This window comes from Lagopus muta, chromosome 11 (assembly GCF_023343835.1).
Source record: "Lagopus muta isolate bLagMut1 chromosome 11, bLagMut1 primary, whole genome shotgun sequence".
NCBI lineage: Eukaryota > Metazoa > Chordata > Aves > Galliformes > Phasianidae > Lagopus > Lagopus muta.
In genome coordinates, this window is record NC_064443.1 from 15,178,682 (window position 1) to 15,185,948 (window position 7,267).

Genomic DNA, 7,267 nt, shown 5'->3' on the forward strand with positions numbered 1-7,267 from the left:
CTCCCGAAGGCTCCCGAAGGCTTCCGAAGGCTCCCGAAGGCTCCCGAAGGCTCCCGGCGGCCGCCGCCTCTGCCGCGTGGCGCTGCTGCCCCCTGGCGGCGCCGCGCCGCCTCAGCCGGCCCCATGCGGCGGAGCTGTCGTCGGCCCTTCCGAGCTCTCCTTTGTGCGGGAATGAGCTGTCCAGGCAAATTAAGTGTTATCATTAATCATGCTAACACGCTGCTGTCACAGAACTCCTCCGTTCACCTTCCCCTCTGGGAGCCAGGCTGCTGTGTGGGCAGCTGCCAGGCTGAGCGCTGCTCCCAACCCTCGAGGTCCTTCGAGAACCCCCAGAAGTGCTTATAAGGCAATAATGCTTCAAATCACAGCCACGGGTTTGATCTGAAGCCTTCAAGTTGCAGTAAATTCAGCACGGCAAAGTTATTCCAGCAGTTCATTAACCTCCCTTTAAACACTGCGCCTTATTTCTAATCAGCGTTTGTCCAGCTCTGCTTCCAGGCATCCGATCTCATTAGGCTGTTTCTCCTTCTCCTCTGCTATCACACGCAGCACTTGCAGCCTGCAGCTCAGCCCTTGCTGAGCAACTTCACGTGTTCATTCGATGCAGGAAGCCTCTCCTTGAGAGGTTTTGCAATATTAAACCCATCACCTCGCTCTTCTCTCTATTGCTGCTGACTTCTCAGCGTCAGGTTTTTTGAAGTGAACACCAGAAAGTAAAGTAACTAGAGATGATCTTTATTAATACCACAACGAGAGGTAACCAACTTTCCAGACTGTACTCAGTGTTCTCTCATGATAGATCCTGTGCATCTTCCAAGTGGGTTCATCACAGTTCTGCCCATCCTTATTAACACCTACATCTATTAAGAAGGCTTTATGCAAACAGAAAGAGCACAAAACTGTGCACAGAGTAACATGAGACTGTTCTCCCATTGCAAGAAAGCAAAACTTTTACTGTGACCAGTTTCCAAGTCCTTTACTCACAGACTAAGCATCAACTTCTCTGCTGTAGTTCCCTCCCTGCAGGTACCACTGAGAAAGGCCTGATCACACCAATTACTGAACTGCTGTTATATCCACATAGGATGAGGCATCGGCCCCAATAACAGTTGGCCTATCCGCACTAATACAAATATCCTGTGTGCCATTTGTCTAGGGGCACATGTGTCTGTCTTCATCAGCATTTGGAGCTCTCTCCAGGGTGTATCTGTCATTACTGCCCTGTTAGAGATGAGAACAAACCGTCCATCCGTTGTGGACCTGTTAATAGGATGAGCTGGGAGGGCTGCAAAGAGTGAGAATATGAATCCTCTGTTGGAAAGCCTTCTTTAGCTGGACAAAAGGCCTCAAAGTTTAACCCGGTGGAGCTCAGGTCACACAGAAGCAGGAACAGAGGTATGTAGAACAGGAAAACAAATTCAAGGTGAGAACAAACTGAAGGTGAAAACTAGAGGAGTGCCAGAAGCTTTCAAATTCACATAATGCAAGGAGGATCTTGAAATCAGAGCAGTTGCTGCCTTTGCTTAGGCAAAACAAGTCAGGTATCGACTCAGAACCTGACACAGTGCGAACTGCAGGGCACAGCTTAGGTCCACTCCAGGCAGGACAGCACTCATGTCTTCAAATACACCAGCACCTGCGATTCCCAGCACTCTCAGTTTTAGAGAGCATTTACGTGGCCAGGAGAACTAGCAGCTGAGTTATGCTGGCACAAGTAGCTGATCACTCGCAGTCCAGAAATACGAGAAAAAATATGAGAAGATCATCTAAATGAAATAGAATCTAATTTAGTACTTGAAATGTTAGGAAAAGATGCTAGACCCTGCTCTCTCAACTCAAACTGAGCCAACATCTTTCCTTCAAGAAAAGATTCTACTAAGACCAATAGGATTACAGCTGTAATCCTGAAAATTATAGCTGTAAAGTGCAGACAGAATGTACGCTTTTCTCCATATAGCATTATTTATTATTCATAATCATCCTACAAAGAATCCTTCTGCCAAAGTAAATGCACAGAGAGGTAAGTAATGCTATCAAGGTTTCATTTTGAAGGTTTCACAAACAGGCTTCTCAACTTGGACAGCAAACACAGGATATTTCCTCGTTCCAGCCTAGCGTTTCAACTCTTTCAACTACATTTATCAGAGAGAATTTTTCGCTGTGATTATCCAGGTTCTTTCAGGCCCTCACCGTAGCCTGTGAAACATCTCAAAGTCTTCCCCCCTCCTGGTGTATGGCCTAGTTAAGAAATGGGCAGAATTGCAGGCACTGTGTTCCAGGAAGCACAGGATCTGCCTCAGCCCTGTTCAAAGAGGAGGCAGTGTCCAGCTCCACTCCCAATTGACCTCCCCACAAGCAAAGCAGTGCTGTTGGAAAGCAGGCAGCATGCCAAGAGATATGGAGGAATGCATATCTGAAATAAATCTCTTCAGCAGAATGTTTCAGACAGAGCAAATATGCATTTCCCCTACTATAAGCTTTTTGCACCAGGTAGCAAAGTGGTAATTGGTCGCACAGAATATTTCAAGCAGTAAAGACCCCTGTTTTCCATACCCTGGGTTGACGTAGGAATTTGATTCATTTCCATAGAAGTAAAAGATAACTGACCCATAGCTATAGAGTAGATCTCTTGCCTTTCTTCCCACTCACCAGGGAAATAGGTGGGCTGGTAGGTGTTTTCACGGAGATCACTTGAACAGGGGAATGAAGGGTGAGGGAAACAGGTCCCATACCTGCTTGTGCCTCTGGATAAGGCAGTGATCCCAGGGCTGTGCTGGCTTCTGCCCCACTGTGCAGCCAGGCCTGGACTCACATGCAAGAAGCAAACGATCCCCAACTGCAGGTCTTCATACCTCAGAACCCTGAGCACAGACAGCCATCCAGTGTACATCTCTCATAAATGGAGGAAAGTAGCAGCAGAAAGAATCTGGAAACACTCCTAGGTGAACTGGAGTTTTTACACAAAGACATGGTCAACATCTAGCTATCACTATGCTTTTCAGGTGGTTCTAGGGGATTTATGCAGACAGATCTAGTTCTTTCTGATCCTTCTGTATTAGAACACTATATTCTCTCATTCTCTAAAACATTCCACTCACGGTAAGTAGTCACATCACATCTGCTCATTCTTTCCCCTCAGTCCCCATCAGGCCATGACTGCGACAGGGTCTGTCCATTTCTGCATCACCAGTGTCATCTGATCTCTGTTTTCATTTTGCTTCATGAAACACTCCAAGAGGAAAGCACAGAATAGTTAGATTCACTCTTAGAACACAAACATGCTTTATGAGCAATGGATGCGCTATGGCCGATGAAGAATCCCAACTGCCTGGGTATATGGGATAATTGTCCCACTTGGGACTCATTAGCTAATTGTTAAAAGATTCTAATGAAAAGCATCTCATAAATACAGCACTAAATTTCCAAAAGTGTAATTATGGACTGAATGCACACTTTTAGCACCTGTGTTATCAACTACACAAGCCAACAGCAAAATATGTTGTGCTGTGCTATTTCTGTTCTTGCTCTCAGCCACATTGCAGTGCATAGGATAACTACTAGCAAATTGAAATTTTAATATTCCTATTTTTGTACAAAAAATAGCACAGTTAGCTTGAGATTCCAGCATACAAAATTCCTTGTGGCAATGAGCTGAAGAACTAAATTTGCTGGGAGGGAAAAGGTGCAGACCACAGAACTATGAGTAAATTTTTGATCTCTTATTGTCATTTGACTTTGAACCAACTGGACAATCTTTTTATTTGGAGTTACAAAACATTGTTTGCTTATCAAACTTTGGTCCTCAAATTATTCTAAAAAAATTACCCAGTCTCAAAGTTGTACAGCTCAGCAGCACCACGCTGGATAAAAGTTCTGACCATCATGAAATGCATCCCCCAAGTACACAGCTCTATCTGAGCTGGAGGTACCTTAACTTGCATTCCACCAGTGACTGCACTGTCTTGAGTCCTAAATTCTGACTTTTGCTCAGCCTCATATCCTGGAGAAGTATCTGCTTTTTTGGAGCTAATTGGAACATGACCATCACTGTATAGACACAGCACAGGCTAAGTTCAGGTCTCATTGAGTTTGAGAGACTTGAATGAGGCTTTACATCCTTTATGTTGTGCTCTGCAAGTACCATAAGCCTCGTAAGATTTTCTGCATGCCCTGGTGCAAGAGAGTTTCAAAACTCCTGTTATTTACATTCTGCTTCCTGCCCTCCAGAAGTGATTTCCTTTGTTCCCTCCTCTTCCAGCCCTATCCTTCACATCTTCACTGTCTCTCCTCAGCCCCTTTCTTGTTTACATAGCAGCTCTTCCTGCCTCCCCTGGGAAACCCACCTGCTCTGCAGCAGTGCATGAGAGCATCAGGGGAACGGTTGGCAGACAGAAAGAAACCCCACCTGGAGGTCATGCATTGATCAATAGTGAAAAGTGGCCTTTTTTGCTTAGAGGAGGTTAATCATTTGCTAGCTGCTGTTTGCATCCTTTCACAAGCACAGGGAAGCCAGACAGACCTCTTACCGCTGCTGAGGCAGGACAGCAGCAGCACCAAGCTGATACTGTTTGTCAGGAGCAGTAAGAGGTGTTAGCATGGTATTTACCTCTGGAGCTCCTAAAGTGTCAGAAGGGAGACAGAAGCAGAGCCCTCCTTCTGGCACCTGCCACAGCTAAAGGAGCAGCATGTGAATGTGTTTCCACACAGGAGGCTCAGCCCAGTTGTGCTGACTGGAGTAAGAGCATGGCTAGACTCTGAATAACAGCACGTCCTCTTCAAGAGCAGAGCTAGAAACTTCCTTCTTTATTTGCTTAAGAAAAAAAAAAAAAAAAGGCATTTTCACAAACCTTGTTCTTTCTGTTCCCAATCTGGGTTTTGCTTTTGTGTGGCCCCTTGGCTCACTTCGTGACCACACAGCCGTCTGCATGAGTGATGGGAGGAGCTGGGAGGAGGCTAAGTGGCATAATTTTGATTGTGCTTTGAAATGCTCAGGGATGGAAATGAAGTATGAGATCTGCTCACTTTCCCATGATTACGATTGCCTTGAAAAGTGTGAGATCTCTAGAAAGTAATAAATTGTTGATCGTTTGTTTGGTTTCATGGCAGACAACAATCAGCTTTTAATCAGCTTTTCATCACCTCTGGAGAGCTATTAACTCTCTTAAAAATAATTACAAAGTAGAAAAGAAAAATTTCCTCTAATTATTTTCATCCAGGAACTCGAGACTTCATGAATAAAATCAAGATCCACAGGGAAAGAAAAAAAGAAAGAAAAAAAAAAACAAGCTGAACTTGGTGGCACATTTAGTTCACTTATTTAACATGAGATTCTGTTTGCCAGAGAGCTGGGGCAGCAAAACACGAACAGAATGATAGTCATGTTTTTCACCAAACCTGCTTCAGCACGTTGCCCAAAGCTTTATCTCAGCCTGTGCTGAGCTCTGACTGACTCATACACCTCGTCACAGCCAGCAGTGCCCTGCCTTCCTCCTCTCCAATCTCTTTGAGGTTTTTCTCCACCTTTTGACTCCCGGAGCACTGTCCTTTTGCCACAGCCTCCAGATTTACTATCAGATTGGCAGCTGTTTTCCCTTGCTTCCCCCAGATACAATTTGTCTGAGGTCACGCTCACAATGGCAGAGCTAAATAAAATAACCACCATTTCTGTTCCTGTGTGTTGTGCTTTCTGAGCACGTTATAGGTACTCACATCTGAATAAGAACCAGTATTTCCAGCCGCCTTGGATGGACAGTTAATTTGGTTGATGGTTTGGTTTGTTTTTTCGGTTGTGGTTTAAGGAAAGAGATTGCAGGAACCTTTCATTTCTCTGATTTCTGACACAATCCCGTTTTTCAGGTCCCTGCAATACATATTTTTGCATTTTCTGGTAAATGAAATGTGAATATCGTCCTAGAGGCAACAATCCTCACACTTAGCTACAATAAAGAGAGCAGCCTCCAATTTTGATCCTATTAGCAACAGGTAGGAAACATCTCAGCAGATGTCATCTTTCTGTGGCTTCAGATAGGCAATATTAAGTAAACAGAGCCCCACCATCCCAGGCACAACTTTTCAGTAGTTGGCCCTACCAATAATCCCATGAAAATAGGACAAGGGAGAATGGTTTTAAACTAAAGATGGAGGAGGTTTAGGCTAGATATTAAGAGGAAGTTTTTCACACAAAGGCTGGTGATGCACTGGAGCAGGTTGTCCAAGGAGGCTGTGGATGCCCCATCCCTGCAGGCATTCAAGGCCAGGCTGGATGTGGCTCTGGGCAGCCTGGTCTGCTGGTTGGTGACCCTGCACATAGCAGGGGGCTGGAACCAGATGAGCACTGTGAGCCTTTTCAACCCAGGCCATTCTATGATTCTATGAAAATAAACCCTCAGCATGCCCCTCCATCCTATTGCCATTTGTAGCTCAAATGCAGCTGTCCTTCCAGAAAACAAGATTATGAGAACTTCACTGGATTCTGAGTCAAGTTTTCAACAGATATTTCCCTTTTGGGATGATGACAACCTCCTACACTTTCCTAAACTGCAGTTAAGTAGCAAGCAGCCCTTTGTAGGAAGACTGGGAGACAGACATTCTTGATTGTTACATACCATGAAATGTGTCCTCAGACTCAAGAAAAGATGCCCTTTTTGCAAGTAGGCACAAGTCAAATATATTTCTCAGACCCAGTCAATGCTAACGGAACAAAAATGTAATGGACTGTGAAAAACAGATCAGACTGGATTATGGATTTTAAGGGACAACTAACTAGAGTGTGTGAGGGGCTGAGCTAATTAAATACTTCCCCATCAGGACCACAGCTGCATTTTATTTAATTTTTCAATTTCCCATTGGAGATGAATTGTGATTCACTTTAAAAAGAGATTCTTCTTGTAAATCGATCAGTGTTAGACCCATTTGACCTACCAGTGTCTCTTTAAAGATTGATGAACTGAAACACAAAAGTGAAATTCTCTCACTTTAACCGTTCCCATCTGAATTTCCTTCACCGTGAGATACATTTTTAAAGAGCCCTGTGGAGAGGTTACGTCATTGATTCAAATCCAAATGTTCAGGTTATTGCACAAAGCACTTTCATAGCCTGGCAATAAGCAAAACAGCCACACAGAACAAGAGACAATCACAGGACTATTGCACTTGAAATCTTGCTGTCAGTAGAAATGCTCTACATCTCAGGGACAACAGCAAGAATTTCTTAGGCCTTTTAACTTTAACAATGGTAAATAACACAATGGAAAACAAAAAGCTAATG